Raw genomic sequence first — 19,052 nt, forward strand, 5'->3', positions numbered from 1 at the left:
GGGCCAGAGGCAGCCAGTGGATAGGCACCCCTAGCAGAAGAACAGCGCAAGCCAAAGGACAGAGACACAAAAGAGCTCAGATGTGAGGGAACAGTGCTATGCTTCAGGGCACAAAATGCAAAGCAAGGGGTGGCCGAGGACAGGACTGGAGAGCGAAATAGGAGGAATGTCATGGGGCCTGCACTTGCTTCTCTAGACAGTGGTTCTCAAGTTATGCCTGGGGGTCTATTTTGGAAGTTAAGCGTGGACAGACATCTGAGCTCCCTTCCACCAGGGTGTCTATGCCTTGGGTGGCCTTATACTTTTGGTGCTCTGCATAATGTTGTGTAAAGCAAGAGCTCTGCTCTTAAAAGGCATGACCAACCACTGATGTACATGATGGGGCATCATCTGAAAGGAACTCTGGGCTTCAGGGGTTGGGAGAGGCTGCATTGGGGGTTTTCTGTAGCTGGTGGATGGCCCAGCAGCACTCTCTGCAGGCCAAGAAGTGGCCATGAAAGAGAAAGTGTCAGGAGCTCAGGCGTGTCTGACTCCTTCCAACCTCATAGACTGTGGCCCACCAAGCTCCTCTGTCCATGGAATTCTCCAGGCAAGAATACTGGAAAGGGTAACCATTCCCTTCTCCAGGGTATCTTCCCAACCCAGGGATCGAACCCAGGTCTCTTGCATTGCAGGCAGCTTCTTTACTATCTGGACCTCCAGCCAGGGGAGCCCCAAGAAGTGGCCATTTCATTTCCTAATTCAGTTCTGTGATGAGCAAGGAAGTGGGAGCCACGTCTCCCTCCCAACTGAAGGGAAGGCTGAGCCAGCTAGCCTGGCCTGACTGGCTGACCCCCTCAGCCCTCACTGGCTCCTCTGGCCACATCGGCCCTGCCAGCTCCTCTGAGTCCAGTCTCTCGAGTCCAGCCCGAAGGGCTTTATCACTCCAGTGACCGTTGATACTGCAGGTCTGACAGGCCCCATCATGCTGCCAGAACTGACCCTGCTGGTGAAATCTACCCATTTTATAGCTTTGCTAGGCCTACCCATGAGCACCATGACTTACACGTTGATTAATAGCCTGGGGGTAAGCCAATCTCATCCCCCCTCCTCCTGCCAGAGGCCCTGGCTTTTGCAGTGCTCCAGCCTGCCTCCCAGCCTGCCTGTCACTTGGTCTGGTCATGAATATTCCAGTTCTTTTATGCTCTCTGAGGAAGCCAAGTCCCTCAGCCCCTAATCCTACCGCGGGGCGCACTCCCTGCAGGCTGCCTGGCTGCTGCCACCCCGGCCCCAGGAAGGCAGCCTCAGTAACTCATGTTCCTGCAACACCTTCCAAGAGTGCTTATTAAGCCGCTGCCAGACAAGTCACTGAGCCGTGTGAAGCCGACTTTCTCCACAGGGAAGCACTAGTTCAGGGAGCAACCAACATTTTGAGTGTGCATAATGTCAACAAAACGTTTGAGGACGAACCCCCTGACACACAGATTGATAATGACTTACAGATTATAATTAGGTACTAATCAGTGTACTAATCCATAGTATATTATCAAACATACGTAAATATATAAATTAAAGCAAATGAGTTAGAGATAAATGGTGTTTTCTAAATGTTTTACTTATTAAAGTACAAAACATTTGGCTCTCACTTAAAGATGCAATGAAAACATTCCGAGAGAGCTATAACTGAATATGCTTCATTTAAAAAAAAATTAATAGACTTTATTTTGAGGGGGAGTTTTAGGTTTACAGAAAAATTGAGCAGAAAGTACAAAGAGTTCCTATATACCTGCTCAAAACCTTCTCCTCTTTGGTTTTCTCAATTAATAACAGCTCATCTGAGTATGGTACATTTGTTATAAAATGATGAGCCAACATTGATACGTGATTATTAACTGAAGTCCATACTTTGCATTAGAGTTCACTCTTTGTGTTGTACGTTTTCTGGGCTTTGATAAACGTATAATGACACGAATCTACCATGACAGTATCACACAGAGTAATTTCATCGCCCTAAAAATTCTCTGTGCTCCATCTATTCATCTCTCCTCCCTGCCCCCGACCTCTGGCAGTCATAGATCTTTTTACTGCTCCATTATTTTTTACAACTTTGGTTTAACCCTTTGTGATAAAATTGGATTTGAAGGTCCAATTCAAAGTACACTCCTTGCTTGTGAACCATGTGGCTGACCTTGCAGAAGAGGCCTTGAAACAGCTACTGACTCCCCACAAAGAAGAAAAGCAGTGAGTGTGCTTCGGAAATCACAGTGATTTTTTTCAGTCTCACTCACCTGTTATATAAATGTATTTATTGACATTCAGCTGGTAAATTTCTCTGTTCCCTGTGGTCAATAATTTATTATTGCAAGCTTATTAGAATTGGATGCGTTTCACAATTTTAACAAAGAACTCAGTTGTCCCTCTCTCTTCTAGATATGTTGATAGGAAGATTTTTAGGCAGATCTAAAATTCTTCAAATTTTCAAAGTAAATAGATAATAAACATTAAAAAAATAAAACTATAGGACGATAGAAATACTTCTAAATATTTATTTTCAAAAATACTTTCTAGAGTACAAATTTCTTTTCAAAGGCTGTTTCTCACATCATCAAAATGTTACTTTACATTAAAAGGATGGATTAAGAGAACTTATTTTTTTCTAAACTATTGAATAGGTAGCGTATTGCTAATGGCCATTTATTATCACAGAAAAGAAGAGCAAATTTAGAACACTTGTTTTTTTTTTTGGGAAAAAAAGAGTGTATACACGGAGTTTTTAAAAGTTTTAAGTTAAAAAATAAATAAAAGTTTTAAGTTTAGGAATATCTTTGAGTACTTTCACACAGATAATAAATCTCAAATTACAGATTTTCACTCAACCCCATCGCATAGATTCTACCATTTGCTAATTTTATTATCATTATTTTGAAATGTTTTATATTGTTATTGCAGCCATGAAATTAAGAGATGCTTACTCCTTGGAAGAAAAGTTATGACCAACTTAGACAGCATATTAAAAAGCAGAGACATTACTTTGCCAACAAAGGTCCGTCTAGTCAAGGCTATGGTTTTTCCAGTAGTCATGTATGGATGTGAGAGTTGGACTATAAAGAAAGCTGAGCGCCAAAGAATTGATGCTTTTGAACTGTGGTGTTGGAGAAGACTCTTGAGAGTCCGTTGAACTGCAAGCAGATCCAACCAGTCAATCCTAAAGGAAATCAACCCTGAATATTCATTGGGAGAACTGATGCTGAAGCTGAAACTTCAATACTTTGGCCACGTGATGTGAAGAGACAACTCATTGGAAAAGACCCTGACACCTGGAAAGACTGAGGGCAGGAGAAGGGAAAGACAGAGGATGAGATGGTTGGATGGCATCACCGACACAATGGACATGAGTTTGAGTAAACTCTGGGAGTTGCTGATGGACAGGGAGGTCTGGAGTGCTGCAGTCCATGGGGTCGCAAAGAGTCGGACACAACTGAGTGACTGAACTGAACTGATATTGTTATATATATTTAACTTCTTTAACTTTTAAAACCTACTGCAGAAACTTGAGTTCATCATTTGCTTGGGTTCATGACACATTATCATTCTTCAAAATACTCTTGGGATATTTTAGTGAGTGCCCACCTCACCTTTTAAAGAGCTGTCTTCCAGATCAATCATATTTTAACAGCATGTTCATAAGGCATTTTTTAAAAGTAACTATCAATTTACCACAATAAAGCAAACAAATTCAGACTTCTCTGCCCTCTCCCAGCATCCTCCACTCCTGCAGAGTAAGGTGTGGAATGCATTCCAGCATGGCCACACTTGTGCAGGGACTCCCTGAGAATGCTGGAAAAGGCCCACAGAGTCCTGGGGTCGCCACACTTCCTGGTTCTCCTGGTCCTTCAGCTGTGCAGCCGCATCTCACTGAAGCTGGGCACCTGGATTCTTGTGATGGGAGGAGGACATCTGGAAAACCCTGTGACTTTGGGAGACCCTAAGGTCTTTTCAGTGGGCTTCCCAGGTGGCATTAAGTCACTTCAGTCGTGTCTTGACTGTGTGTGACCCATGGACTGTAGTCTGCCAGGCTCCTCTGTCCATGGGATTCTCCAGGCAAGAATACTGCAGTGGGTTACCATTTCCTCCTCCAGGGGATCTTCCAGATCCAAGGACCAAACCCACATCTGTCTCCTGCTTTGGCACGTGAATTCTTTACCGCTAGCACCACCTGGGAAGTCCTAGCAGTAAAGAACCTGCATACCAGTGCAGGAGATGCCAGAGACACCGGTTCCATCTCTGGGTTGTGAAAATCCCCTAGAGGAGGGCATGGCAACCCACTCCAGTATTCTTGCTTGGAGAAGCCCATGGACAGAAGAGCCTGGTGAGCTACAGTCCAGAGGGTCGCAAGAGTCAGACACAACTGAAGTGACTTCTCATACACACAAGGTCTTTGCAGGTACCTGTCCTGACACCTGACCAAGAAGCAAGGCTTCATCATCCACCAGAGTCATCAGAACAAATGCCTTTCATGTCATTAAGTCCATTCCCCCCATGAGTAAAACCTACAGCCCACATGATCTTCTTCAGACACTTACTTAGAAGCTGTGAGTTTAAGGCCTTTTGCCTTCCTCTCTGGCCTGGATGGAAGCTCCTGTAGGGGCACCAGAAACTAGCAGTCGGATCAAACTCCTCTGGACTTGTGCTTCTCATCACCCCTCCTTGGAAAACCTCATTCCTTTGGAAGTCCCTCATCTGTATAACTGTGACAAATATCTATTTAGCCAATTTTGCCTTGAGAATTAAATGAGATAGTAGATGTATTGCTAAAAGGACCTAGGTTAATGCTTATTAGTCTTTCATCCCATGGTAATGAATACTAGGAATGTTCCAGGTGCTGGGAATACTGCAGTGAACCAATTGCCTTTACATTTATTGTTGTTAGTAAGTTGCGTCCGACTCTTTTGTGACACCATGGACTGTAGCCCTCCAGGTTCCTCTGTCCATGGGATTTTCCTGGCAAGAATACTGCAGTGGATTGCCATTCCCTTCTCTAGGGGATCTTTCCAATTCAGAGATCGAACCCGTGTCTCCTGCATTACAGGAGGATTCTTTACCATTAAACCACCAGAGAAGTCCATTTGACTGGGGCAAAAATTGAGACAGAGAGCTGATGGGAGGCAGCTCCTGGGCTTAATTTCCATGATTGTGATTAAGTGCTAATAATTTTTTTCTCAAGTTTGGTATAATATACTGATATATGAAATCAATTGTCTTCATTTTATATAAAACATTACATATGCATATCATCATAGAAATGGTTGAAAAAGAAAAGCTTCCAATGATGGAATGATGAAGTATACAGTGAAGTTTTAAAAGATGGGTACACTTAGAGACAAAATTTGTCATTGAGAAGTTTCCCATATTACTAATCTTTTTGTTAGAAGGATTACTGTATCTGTTAAGACAATGTCAAGGTACAAGTGTGTACATGGGAACTGGCATAGGAGCAGACAGCTTAAAGTGAAGGATGGACCGACCACCTTCTTAGTCCAGGACATCAATTCTGAAGTGCATATATTCCCAACTTCTCTGCTTTCATTTAAGGGGATACACAGCCTTGATATCTTAGCACTATGATTAAATGGTTATTGTATTAATGATAACTTGTTCTTTTCAAATGCACACGTTCTAACATGCATAGTCTTAGTGAGTGTTAACTTTTCTTTGGAGCCTGGAGGTGGCGGCTTTCAGGGCCGGCCAGTAACAGCTCAAGCAAGAGAGGAGAACCTCAGCTTTCTCCAAATGTTTGCTGTGGATGCTACCGTATTTGAAGATGTGGGTGGCTGATGATAAATCCATCTCCACTAGGAGCAAAACTACTCAACCGCAGCTGATTGTTGGTGGAGACAACGGGCATTTTCCACGAGAAGAGCAGCACAGCTTCCCCACGCAATGGTCAGGGAGACAGATGCAGACAGACCCTGGGCCTCCGAGGGTGCCACTCCATATTAAAATTCATTTTTAAGATGAATTTGAATTTAAGGTGTCCAGAAGCACGATCCCTCTTTGGAGAGCAGAGAAGGCGAGGAGAAAAGGCTTCCGCTTGGGGTTGGAGAGGGGGCACCCCGATAGCTGGAGAACTAGCAGTCCGTGGGGGGAAAGGGCCCTCGGCTGGACACCCCTTCCAGTTCCCGCTCCTCTGCAAGCACAAGGGAGGTGGACGGAGCGACGCACGAGCCCCAGCCTCCTAATCGCCCCACTCCTGTCGTGTACCTCGGGGCTCGCCAGTCTGTGGGACGCAGAGCCTCAGCCCCAGGGAGCGCGGGCGCGGCGCACAGAGAGGCGGGCGAAGGGCCGGCGGCGGCCTCGCAGCGCGTCCACATGTGGCGGGGCCGCGGGGCGGGGTGGGGGGAGCCGAGGGGGAGGGTTTACATCCAGCGAAGTTCCCGGATGGTCTCAGCCTCCCGGCTCTGAGCGCTTTTCCTGCCCGGCCGGCTCAGCCCTGCGGACCGGGGAGAAGTTTCCCAGAAAAAAATGCCCGGCGCGCCGCGGGGCCCTGGAGCCGCACGGAGCCGCTGCTCGGTAAGGGACGCGCCGCCGCCGCCGCCGAGGGTGCGATCGGGCTCCGGGGACTCAGAGCAGCGCCCTTAGAGACCCTCGCAGCCGCCGGGGACCCGGGGGAGGGGTTGGACTGGACGGCGGGGCTGGGCAGCGCGGCTCGGCGCCGGGTGGGCGCGGGCGGGGGCCGGAGGAACGTCGGGGCTGCGTCCGCTGCGGGCGGGGGTGCGGGCGCGCGGTCTCCCGAGGGGCGCGACTCGGGCCCAGCGGATCGCGCGTCCTCCGAGTGCCGGCGGGTGGGGGAAAAAGGGGCCGCGGACCGGTGGGCTCCGGACGCGGGCGTTTTCAGGGCTGGGCGCTCTGCTGGGCTCTGTCTAGCCTGGGGCCGCCCAGGGGTCTCGCCCCTCGCTCGCGCCGTAGGTACCCGCTGCAGGGGCTTCGCGGGATGCGCTGGGGCGCGACTCCCCCTACTGCTTCCCAGCCCCAGCGCAGGCGGGTGGGGGCTTTCGGGCATCCCCGGGGCCAGTTCCTGCTCTGGAGCCGCCTCGCCTTCTTCGCTAGGGAATTGTGCCCATCCCGCAATTCAGATTCCCCAACTCTCCTCCCGCCGGGTGCCCCAGACTGCTGCTCGCGCCCCGGGCGCGCGTTCGATGTGTGCGGCGACCTTAGAGGACTTCCAATCCGTGTCAGCGCTTTTCTCCCTGGGCCTCTCCCGAACTTTCCGGACAGCTTCGCTGCAGTCTCACTCCCTCTGTTTCTTCTTTTTAAAAAAGAGAACAGTTAAAGTTGCAAGAGTAAGTAAAAGAAACCAGCTGACCCAGTCAGGGTGACCCAAATCTTCAGTTCGTGGTTAGACTTTGAACTTTTTGAGATTAACAAAGGGTGTGTCTGTGAGGAACCGAGCCTGGCTAGATCCTCTGGTCCTGCTGGATCCCGGAGTAATACATATTCCTTCCTGGACTCCTGACTTTATCTCAGTTCTCTGGGATGCCTCTCAGGTTGTCAGCAGTAACTGGATGGACTTGGTCCCTCTTTCTGAAAATTGTGTGTCACCCTTGTCTCTTGGATGGTCACTGGACCGCTGGCCGTGGCTAGTCGCAGACTTAAGGCGGTGCAGCCACGGAACCCTGGACAGAGTCCCGCCCGTGGTGGGTTTTCTTTTGCCAGTGTCCCAACACAGTTCCAAAACAATACTGTAGCTTCATTTTGAGTCATTGGCATATTTTTCCCTTTCAAAAATACCTTTTTCTGTAACGGATAAAATAACTGCAAAGAATTTTCATTAGGCCATCAGTGTGTGTGTGTGTGCTCAATTGTGGCCATTGCTTTGCAGCCTTATGGACTGTAGCTGGCCAGGCTCTTCTGTCCATGGAATCTTCCGGACAAGAATTCTTGAGTGGGTTGCCATTCCCTTCTCCAGGAGATCTTCCGGACCTAGGGGTTGAAACTACCTCTCCTGCATTGGCAGGCAGATTCTTTATTTACCACCAGTGTCCCCTGGGAAGCCCTAACCCTTCTTTGGGGTGCTTATAACTCTGCCTTCCACTCTTGCTGTGTATCTTTACCCGCCTGATATCCCCTGGTTGAGTCTCTCAGGGACTAAATCCTCAGCCACTTGTTGAGTGGAATTGTGCAGACTAGACTCTGCAGATGATGTTAAAATCATCTTCTTCCTTGGGACCTACCCAACCTTTGCCATAGCTTTGGTTCTCTGAGCAGCACCTAAACTCTTAGGTTTGTGTGATGTAGAACAGGAAGATTTGTAAGCAGTTAAGATCAGATTCTGATACATTTAGAGACAATGGGGTTACTTCAGGGGTGGAATTCATGCCTTCTTTCACTTGATTGTTCATTTCACCAATTAAGTGTCTACTGTGTGTTCAACCACTTTCTGGTTGCTTAGGCATATCATGGGCTTTCCTGGTACCTCAGATGGTAAAGAATTCACTTGCAATGAGGAAGACATGGGTTTGATCCCTGGGTTGGGAAGATCTCCTGGAGAAGGGAACAGCTACCCACTCCAGTATTCTGGCCTGGAGAATTCCATAGACAGAGGAGCCTGGCAGGCTATAGTCCGTGGGCTCACAGAAGAGTTGGACAAGACTGAGCGACTATCACTTTCACTTTAGGCATATCATGCATGTTTGGGATGCCTTGAGCCTCACTTATCTCATCCAAGAATTGGGGTTGATTATCTTTGCTCTTCCTGCATCTCTTGGTGTGAGGATCAAGTGGAATAGTGACAATGACACGTGAAACAGCAAAAAGCACAGCACAGGGCAGTGACGAGAAGGTGAGGTGCCTCTACCTTTTAAATATACTATCTTGTACTATCTCAGTTGCCCAGGCCAGAGATGAGCCCGCTTTTGGGGGGAGTATTTCTTATTTGGTCTGTGTCACTGCCTTAAATATTTCGGGATGGTCCTCACTATGGTTGTAATTCTAGGAACATATAGGGTTTTTACATTGCACATCAGGAGAACAGAATTAAACGCAAGTGCCTTTTTGTTGCTGTTGCTGTAACCCCTTCACTTTTAAGCATCTGTTGTTTGGAATCCTGTCTCCCAGCCATCATCTTCCTGAAGCCCACCCTCCCATGAGGTCTACCAGATTCCTCATGATTTTCATATAGAGGTTTCTCTACCACCGTGCCCCAGCAATCCACAATTATGCTACAGTGCTGGAAGGTTGGAGAAGGCAATGGAAATCCACTCCAGTACTCTTGCCTGGAAAATGCCATGGACGGAGGTGCCTGGTGGGCTGCCGTCTGAGTCGGACATGGCTGATGTGACTTAGCGGCGGCAGCAGCTGGAAGGGTTGATGGGCCTGGTGAATAAGCAGGACCCACATATGTGAATCAAGTCACAGTTGAAAACAAGCAAGATGCTCATTTGGCATTGAGGGTTCCTTTTGGGGATCACTGTTGTGCTCTGTGTCGGGGGAGAAGAAGAGACCTGACTCAGAAGGAGGTGGAATTTGGCCCTGAACGCTTACCTTCTGGTGGAGATGAGATACTGTCTTGAACAGCAGGAATGCAGGGGAGAATTTGGTAAATAAGATGAAAAAAAGGTACAGATCAAATACAGGGGATGTAGACGAGAATGAAATTACTTCCAGCTGGAGGGAGTCAGTCTCCCCTCATTTGTCCATCTAACAAGTATTTAAAGTGTCTGCCATGTGCCAGGCCTGGGGAGATTCATGGGCATGTGTACACTGTGTTCCATCTTCCTTGCTCCAGTCAAGGAAACGTGCAGCTGTCTCCTCCCTGGAAGAAATAAACACTTTCTTACCCACTTCATTGCCCAGCCCAACATCTATCAATTGTTCCTTACCGTGTAGAGATTGCGATCAGGTTAAAATAATTAACTCTGTCTCTTGTATACTTTGGAATAATAAAAACTCAGAGGCTCACCAATTCCCCAGAATACCTTCAATTAGTTGAGTAATGCTTTGCCATCTAGCACACTTTAACCAGTATTGAAGTATTCGGTCCTTAGTCAAGGGTGTGACTTCTAGAGTCTTGATTCTATAAGGCTGGGGTGAGGCCCAGGAATCTATTTTTGAAAGCCCCCCAGGTGGTACTGATGTCATACCACTTTCGAAGTTCCGTAAAGGTAAAAGCATGGGCCAGGACGTCAGGCAGAGCTTCCAGTCCCAGCTCTGTCTTTTACATGTCCTGCAACTTATGCTTCTTTATCTTTAGCATTAGAGTAACCATCTCTGCCTTTGGAGTTGTGCTGAGGGCCGGATGACATCATGGATGTGCATCACTTGGCAGATTATCCAGCACAGTGCTGCTGCTAGGTATCTGTGGATCTTTATTATTATCAGTGTTAGCTTGTGCAGAACACTGGGTTGGTATTCTCCTTTCCATATGGAAATACAAAAAGAGCCTAAACACAGGAACTGCTTTTTATATAAATTACCATGTAATAATCCCTCAGCCGTCTGTAGTCATCTGAGTGTTTCACAGTGATCACCTCATGGATTCTGTTCATAGCTGCGGAGGAGGGATGTTACAGAGGAGAATGTCAGTATGGGCGGAAGTCGGGCTGCCAGCCTGTGGTATCTGCTTAGCCACTCGAGCTGCTCACCGAGACGACCAGGGCAGCTAAAGGTGGGGGGCAGCAGTGGGGCGGGAGGAGAGTGCTACCTCCTGCCACTTTGGCACCGGGAAGTACCAGGGTAATGTTTTGTGGTGGTCGGTCACACAGTGGTCATTGTCCACGTGGGATGACCAGGGGGTCTGCCTGCTCCAGGCTGAGCTGCTTTGATCACAGGTACAGCACCCACGTCCACAGGGTGGGGTAGCACTGCTCTCATCTTCTCTGATGGCCAAGCCTGCTCGGCATCGCAGGCTTCAGGTCAGGCATCCATACTTGGGGAGAAGTCAAAAATAATTGAGTTTGCTAATAATCAGTAAAAGAACATAGCTAAAGTAAGTAAACAGGCGACAGAATCATCTACAATTTTCATTAGTTCAGAGGTTTCAGAAACATGGTTCATATTGTAAAACCATGTTGCTGTGATGTTGTATGAGTAGTCATCCCTCGGTATCCGAGGAGGATTGGTCCAGGACCTCCTGTGGAGACCAAAGTCTGCAGGCATGGAGGGCTGACTGTAACATTTTAGTATTGCCTACTAGCCACCAGGCTTCCCTGGTGGCTCAGATCGTAAAGAATCTGCCTGCAATGCAGGAGACCTGGCTTCAATCCCTGGGTTGGGAAGATCCCCTGGAGGAGGCACGGCAACCCACTCCAGTATTCTTGCCTGGACAATCCTATGGACTGAGGAGACTGGCGGGCTACAGTGACGAAGAGTCAGACACAACTGAATAACTGAGCATACACTGCTGCTGCTAAGTTGCTTCAGTTGTGTCCGACCGACTCTGTGCGACCCTACGGACGGCAGCCCACTAGGCTCCCCCGTCCCTGGGATCCTAGTGATATATTTTTTAACTCTTCTATTAAGCCAGCTTTCCAGTGTTGCTCAGTTTTTCATTTTAATTTCCTTTTATCACTTAGTTGTAGTAAAGTGAATCAAATTTTCAAAATTTTCTATGATCTAGCCCAAATTTTATGAAGTCTTCCTTCCTCCTTCCCTCCCCCCTTTCCTTTCCTTTCTTTCTTTAACATTATCATTTCCTATGTGTTTGTTTTAATTTAATCATTTAGTAGTCACATAACCCTGTTAGGTAGATTCTATACATATATGTGGAGCCTGAGATCCAGAGAAGTTAGGTATCTTGCCCAAGGTCACATAGGTAGTAACAGAACTAGTATTCAAGCCTGGGGCAGTCTGATTCCACACTCTGCATTTTTAACCCTGAACTTCCCCTTCTGCCATATTATACAGTACCTTTCACGTTGTGGACTCCAGCCAAAGATTCTTTTCCATCCCCATCTGTATGTCTCTGCATTCTGTTGACACTACCCTTCTTTTCATGTGTATGTTGAGTCCTATAGATTCTTCAAATAGTCCACAAGTACTTGTTGAGAAGAAAGATTGCAGACTTTGCTAATACTCAGTAAAAGAAAGAATTCCCTGGAGAAGAAAATGGCAACACATTCCAGCATTCTTGCCTGGAGAATCCCATGGACTGAGGAGCCTGGTGGGCTACAGTCCATGGGGTCACAAGAGTCAAACACGACTTGGCGACTAAACCACCCAAAAGAAGAATTAGCTAAAATAAACAGGAGACACAATCACCGACGAATTTTAGTGGTTTCGATGAACATGGTTCACATTGTAAAAACATGCTGAAATGCTTAAGAAAAGCTGAAATGCTCTCCTAGAGTTTGTTTTTTCCCTCTTCTTAGTAAATTCTAAAGGCAGTCTGGGCCTCACCTGTGTCTCAGAATCCTCTTTATTCTGTTTTGGATTCATTTGCATGTGCTTTTTTTCTTTTTCCTTGTTAGATTGGAAACTCTCTGGAGGCAATAAATTAAAAAAACCTAAATTCTCTCAGAAATAGTAGGTTCTCAATTAGCATTTGTTGAATGGCAGTTTATTTGTGCCACTCTGGTTGTGAAATTTGAAGTGAGCGAATTTTTTTATGACGGCAAAGTAGATCTTGATGTTGGTTTCTGAAGATGCTGGGGAGCAAGTTTCATTTCATTCTAAGAGTGATTTCATCCTTCACCATGACTGATCTGTGTACAACATTACTTTTTTGTGTGTGTGTGTGTTTTATTATTTTTTTTTTATTTTATTATTTTTTTTTTAATTTTATTTTATTTTTAAATTTTACATAACTGTATTAGATTTGCCAAATATCAAAATGAATCCGCCACAGGTATACATGTGTTCCCCATCCTGAACCCTCCTCCCTCCTCCCTCCCCATTCCATCCCTCTGGGTCGTCCCAGTGCACCAGCCCCAAGCATGCAGTATCGTGCATCGAACCTGGACTGGCAACTCATTTCATACATGATATTTTACATGTTTCAATGCCATTCTCCCATATCACATACATAATTATCTTTAAATGCTGTTTATCTGTATATCTTCCAAGTTGAATAATAACAATGATCCTAATAATAAAGAAATGAGATTGTGGTCTGGTGGGGAATATGGGAATTATTATTGTAGAACTTAAGAAGTAACATTTCCTGATCTAATACCTGTATGTGGTTCATTTCCACATTAGTGAGATTTTGGACTCTCCCACCCACCAATTTTTCCATCTTTTTCTTTTCACATCACTTGAGATGTGAAACTTGAGAAAGGAGTATAAGCAAAATTGAAGGACACTAGCCTCTCCCCAGACTGCCACAGATTCTTTTGTATTTGGAAGATAAGTAGTTCTCTTAGGTAAGAGCTGTCTGCAGGAGGAAGGAAATTGTGAATAAAATGGAAATTTGAGGTCCAAATAGTTTCCTGAGCCAGAGGAGTCAATTACAGTTTTAAATAAAAGTTAGTTTTATATAATTTCTATTTTTCTTAAGGCAACACACATCTATATATGTTTCTGTATATTTATGTTGTTGTTGTCATTGTTCAGTCGCTCAGTCGTGTCTGACTCTTTGCTACCCCATGGACTGCAGCACGCCGGGCTTCCCTGTCCTCCACCATCTCCTGGAGCTTGCTCAAACCCATGTCCATTGAGTCGGTGATGCCATCCAGCCATCTCATCCTCTGTCGTCCCCTTCTCCTGCCTTCAGTCTTTCCCAGCATCAGGTCTTTTCTAATGAGTTGGCTCTTCACATCAGGTGGCCAAAGTATTAAAGTTTCAGCTTCAACATCAGCCCTTCTAATGAATATTCGGGATTGAATATCTATGCACGTTGACATTATTTAAATTTAATTTTCTCTCATAGATAGTACTTGATTACCTTAAATATTGTATATGTAATGCATATACCTTACCTCACTGTAACAGCTAAACACGGTTTGATTACATCCCTCCTGTTCTCCCTCCTCCACTCCCCTTATTCGAGACTGTGTTTTATGGATATTTGCATTTTGATTGCCTGATTTTTTTCAGTATTTCTTGGACATATTGCTACTATGTTGTTAGTAGCTGCGTGGCATTCTACTGTTGGGTGAATATATATGCCTGTTCACTGACCATCTTCCCAGCTGTTAGCTCTTGCTAATGATGCCCAGACAACTAGTCCACTAAGTCAAGTTAAAGAAGCAGCCAATTCAGTGACAGCATCAGTATAATTATAAAACAGACCAAATGAGCAGTTAGTTGAATTTCTTGCTCTTCAACTACTTGTGTGTCACCCAGCCCATTTCTGAAACTTCCCAAGCATTTTTCTATAGACATAAACAGGAGATAAGATCTCTTGACTGAAGATTTAGGCCTGGGAAGGACCAAGAAAGAAATCTGACTACATCTTAGAATGATGTCATTTTAAAGTGTTGAATATGTTAACAAATAATATTTCAGGAAACTGGGAAACTTTTTTTCCCTTAGGCATGGGGGAATAGATTTTGAAAGCAGAGAACCTTTAGCCTTTGGAGAATATCTTGAGAAAACGTGTACCCTAGCTGTTTTTTTTTTAAAAAAATGTAAACAGTGAGATCATCATCTTAACCACAATAGCCTTGTGTTATGGGGATGGATATTTAAAGAGTGGAGGCAGTCAGATCAGCCCAAGATAAAAGGGGAAAGAAATGGGCTGTTCTTGAAGAGGCTTATATAATGTAAGCAGAACATATACGTGCTGTGGGAGGGACTTTCAGGAAAGACTAGGGTGATGGATGGGGAGAAAAGGGGGCGGGCAGGAAGGATAAAAGACAAAACCACTTATCTTTCCCAAGCCCCAGAAGGCAGGCTGAGGAACACTAAGTTGAGTTTTCAGGTGGTACTGAAATTTCTAATTCAAAAATTGAGTAACTAGAAAAAGGCAAAAGAGTTGAGGTCTTTTTAAAGAAAATCTTTCAAAAGTAGTAATTTACTTTAGCAGTGCCTTTTCCAATCTATCAAAGCCAGAATTTGATTGCCATGCATAGTTTTAAACAGGGGTCCCCAACCTCTACTTTCCTTGTAGCTCAGCTGGTAAAGAATCTGCCTGTAATTCAGGAGACCTGGGTTTGATTCCCCGGGTTGGGAAGATCCCCTGGAGAAGGGAAAGGCTACCCACACCAGTATTCTGGCCTGGAGAATTCCAGGGACTGTATAGTCCATGGGGTCGCAAAGAGTCGGGGACATGAGTGAGCGACTTTCACTTTCACTTTTTCCCCAACCTCTGGAGTCTAATGCCTAATGGTCTGAGGTGTAGCTGATGTAATAATGGTAGAAATAACATGCACAATACATGTAAAGCACTTGAATCATCCCCAAATCATCTCCTACTTCCCCGTCTGTGGAAAAGTTGTCTTCCACAAAACTGGTCTCTGGTACCGGAAAGGTTGAGGATTGATGGTAAGATATAACCCAAAGCATCTCAGATTTTGTGAGTAAAATTCCACATTGTTCTTTTCCCTAGAGTTTTAGCACTGTTAAAAAAAAAAAAGCCTCACATGTTATTTGAGACAAAATTAAAAGTTAGATCATTGTTAAAATTGGGAATTACTTTACTTTGTGTGATACTTTTCAAAGCTGTTGGAGCTAGAACCTTATTAAATAGTGTAAACCTTCCCCCTTAATCTTCTCCCTTTGATGAGGAACTGGGAGAACAAAAAGAAAAAACAATTCTCAAGTTGGTTAAAGGACTGTACAGGAGTTATTATGGTATTATTTTCACTGTAGCATTCCTTTCAGTATAGGATTGTTGTATACATCATCTCTACTGTGATGAAACATGTCCCTTTTGTTAACCACCAAGCCAGGTGCTCAGTCTTTATAATTTGGTCTTTGCTTCCTTGTTTTTGCTGAAAATGTGTTTCTTATCACTTAAAAAAATAAATTATAGTTTTTACCTTATTGAGCTTATTAAAGTATTATGTGCTTGACATAAATAAATGAGAAAGCAGTATACAAAGAAAGAGTTTATAAGTTTTCTCCTATGTCTCTCAAATCTAACCACTCGAGGTAATTGATATTATCAATTTGGGATATGCCCTTCTTTTTCTCTTTGCTTATAAAACTATATAGAAATATATATGTAAATATATCTTTCTATTAAGAATAGAAACATTATACACATTAGGTTACATGATTTTTAAATTATGGTATATTGACATATAACATAAGTTTGAGGAATTCGACGCATTGATTTGATTCACTCATATATTGTAATATATTACCACCATAAGTTCGCTAATACCTCCATCATGTCATGAAGTTATCATCTTTTTTAGTGTTGAAATCATTTAAGATCTAGTCTCTTAGCAACTTTTAAGTATTTAAAGAAATGTTAACTGTAATCACAATCCTGTTCATTAAATCCCTAGAGTTTACTCATCTTCCCACTGAAACTTTATAACCTTTAACCAACATGCCACGGTTCTCTTACTCCCTCCCCGCAGCAGCCCCGGTAACCATCATTCTACTCTCTGTTTCTACAAGTTCAACTTTTTTCAGTTTCCACATACAAGTGAGATGATACAGTATCTGTCTTTTTTGGAGTTGTTTCACTTAGCATAATGCCTTCACGATTCATCCATGTTTTCACAAATGGAAGGATTTCTTTCTCTCTCTTGGCTGAATAATATTCCAGTTACGTGTGTGTAAGACAGAGATTGTCTGTATCCATTCATCCATTGATGGACACTTGTTTCCTTATCTTGGCTATTGTAAAGAATGCTACAATAAACATGGAGGTGAAGATATCTTTTTGATATCCACAAGAGTATTTTTTCACGTAACAGAACATTACAGACGTTCCCTCCAAATTAAAAATTCATTTATATTATGGCTGATTAATATTCCATAATTTAACCATTCAAATTGTTTCAAGTTTTGTGTTACTGCAGGTCTTCCCTGTACATCCGTGTGTTCTGAACAGAAGCTTTGATTTCTGTCAGAGTCCCTAGAGTTAAGGTATTACTTGCTAAAAGCTGTAGTAATTCAGTCTTACTAAACTATTTGAAAATATCTGCTTCCCCACATCCTTGCCAATGTAATTCATTTTAGAAGTATAAACTTTATAATCTCTTTTTCCTGTTTTGTTTCACATTATTTCTTTCGGGAGCACTTGTCACTTTAAAAAAAAAAAAATCCATTCATTTGAATTATTCATGCCCTCTCTTTTCCTGAAGTTTCCAAGGTGCATATGGTCTGTCTTCTAGACCTGGAGAAGAGAGGCTTCAGCCTAAACTCACCGAGCTTAACTGTTCTGTATTGAAATGAAACAAAACAGTTGATATCTGCATATAACAAAGTAAATATAGATCTTTTGATTCCAGTTTTCTCTTTGTGAAATATGTAAGAAATTGTCTCAGGAACTATAAATGTTTTAACAGGAAAACATGGAAACTTATAAAATGCAAAGATGGGAAATTTTAAAGGAGTTTTAAGCTTGCACAACTAACTGGGTTTCCCTCTTTACTCTTAAAGTCTGAAAACAAGCATTCTTTGGGAGCATTAGTTATAAGTTATGCTGAATTACATCAAGAGGAAAAAGTGAATCATGGCAGATAGGAATTTAGACCTGGAGTGTGAGTGAAAGCCCCTGCTCTTATGCTTCTGCTTGTTTTTCTGGGAGGTGAGGCTCGATTCCACTGCTCCTGTCCTTGTAGTTGCTGAGTTCATTATAAAATTATTTGTATATAACTCCAGCAGTACATTGACTAATCAGAAACAGCTGTACAACTGGATTCGTTTATATGAACAGAATAGCTAAATCAATCCGCAAAATTTCTTGTATTCGATGAGGTTGGGCCAACATTGTGTAGCCCAGAATAATAACAGTGCTTTGTAACTAACCTGACACAGATGGCAAAAAGATTGTGTCTGGGCAGCAGACGTTGGAACTGAAAATTAAGAAACCTTGCGAGCCCTTGATGTCTGCCATAATAAATTGTTGCTGTCTTTTTAATGTGAGTGTTTTAAAGGCTAGGAAACTTCATGAAGGGACGTCCTGTTTAGGAAAGAACACATCTGAATTGGACCCTCTGAGAGCTGTGTCTCCTGAATGAGGTGGAATTGTCCAGATCAGTGTCCCTGGAAAGATAAGTTTGTACTTCCTGTCAAACTGTCAGGGCCAAAATAAGCCAAGGGCCTCCTGCTGGGAAATGACCACAGACCAGATGGGCTCACTGGCATGTCTACCTGGAGGGAGCCTCACTGCCTTAGGGAGAAACACATGGTCCCCAGTGAGACTGAGGCTGAAGTCCTGGCATAACATAGCCAGAGGAATTCCTCAGAATGTGTGTCCTTTTGCAGAGCCCAAAGGTCCACAGGAGCTGTGTGAGCTCAAAGAATGCAACCTCGTCCATATGCTTCTCACAGTTAGTCTTAAGGCGGACTTCATTGCAGTCAGGTGTGAGGTCTGATGAGAACAGAAAGATCTCTAGACCCTGAGTCTGCAGGGCTGGCCCAGTCCTCCAGAACTCTGTACTCTCTACCTCTCAGAAACACAGGTCTTTCTCAAGGCCAGAAATCCGCTGGCCCCCAACTAGCCAGAGTCCTAAGGCCGGACTGGGTTCTAGGTACCTGCTTGGCCTTGGTAGGGAAATGCATTAGGTTTTAGCCAAAGTGACAGTGAGGGAAGGTGGTGCCCGGGGGGAACTGGGCACTGATCACAGTTTGGGGATTTGCAAACACTCATCTTCTTGGGGCTCCCATATGCTGTTGCCTGAGGGCATGGGTCCCTACTGCCCTACCCTCACTTTCATTCTGCCCCTGTTTTGGATATCCCTCAATCCTCAGAGATAGACTCTTGAATGTAAGTCACTTCCATGTTAAGACCTGCTATCAGCTAGCTTATTTACTTAATTGCTTTTGCACTGAACCCTCTGCTAAAGGTAGAGTAGTAAAGTGAAAAGAGCTGTAGGAGCCATAGACTAGGCGTTTACCACTTGTTTTATAATCCCAGCTTTGTTGTCTAGTCATCCTATGACCCTGACGGCAGTAAAGCCCTGTGCAAAGAGTAAAGAATCTGTAAGAATGGGGAGAAGGGTGAGGCTAGGATG

The 19,052-nt window shown here is 44.3% G+C and overlaps 1 protein-coding gene across 1 annotated transcript in view; it reads left to right on the forward strand.

The window, feature by feature from the left end:
* The first annotated feature begins 6,443 nt into the window (after positions 1–6,443).
* Positions 6,444–19,052, forward strand: part of WIPF1 (WAS/WASL interacting protein family member 1) — a 130,185-nt gene continuing 117,576 nt past the window's right edge. The window contains exon 1 of the mRNA XM_055572181.1: positions 6,444–6,549. The gene's annotated coding sequence lies outside the window, so the exon portion shown is untranslated. The remainder of the gene's footprint in view (positions 6,550–19,052) is intronic.

The sequence above is a fragment of the Bubalus kerabau genome, chromosome 3, assembly GCF_029407905.1.
Source record: "Bubalus kerabau isolate K-KA32 ecotype Philippines breed swamp buffalo chromosome 3, PCC_UOA_SB_1v2, whole genome shotgun sequence".
NCBI lineage: Eukaryota > Metazoa > Chordata > Mammalia > Artiodactyla > Bovidae > Bubalus > Bubalus kerabau.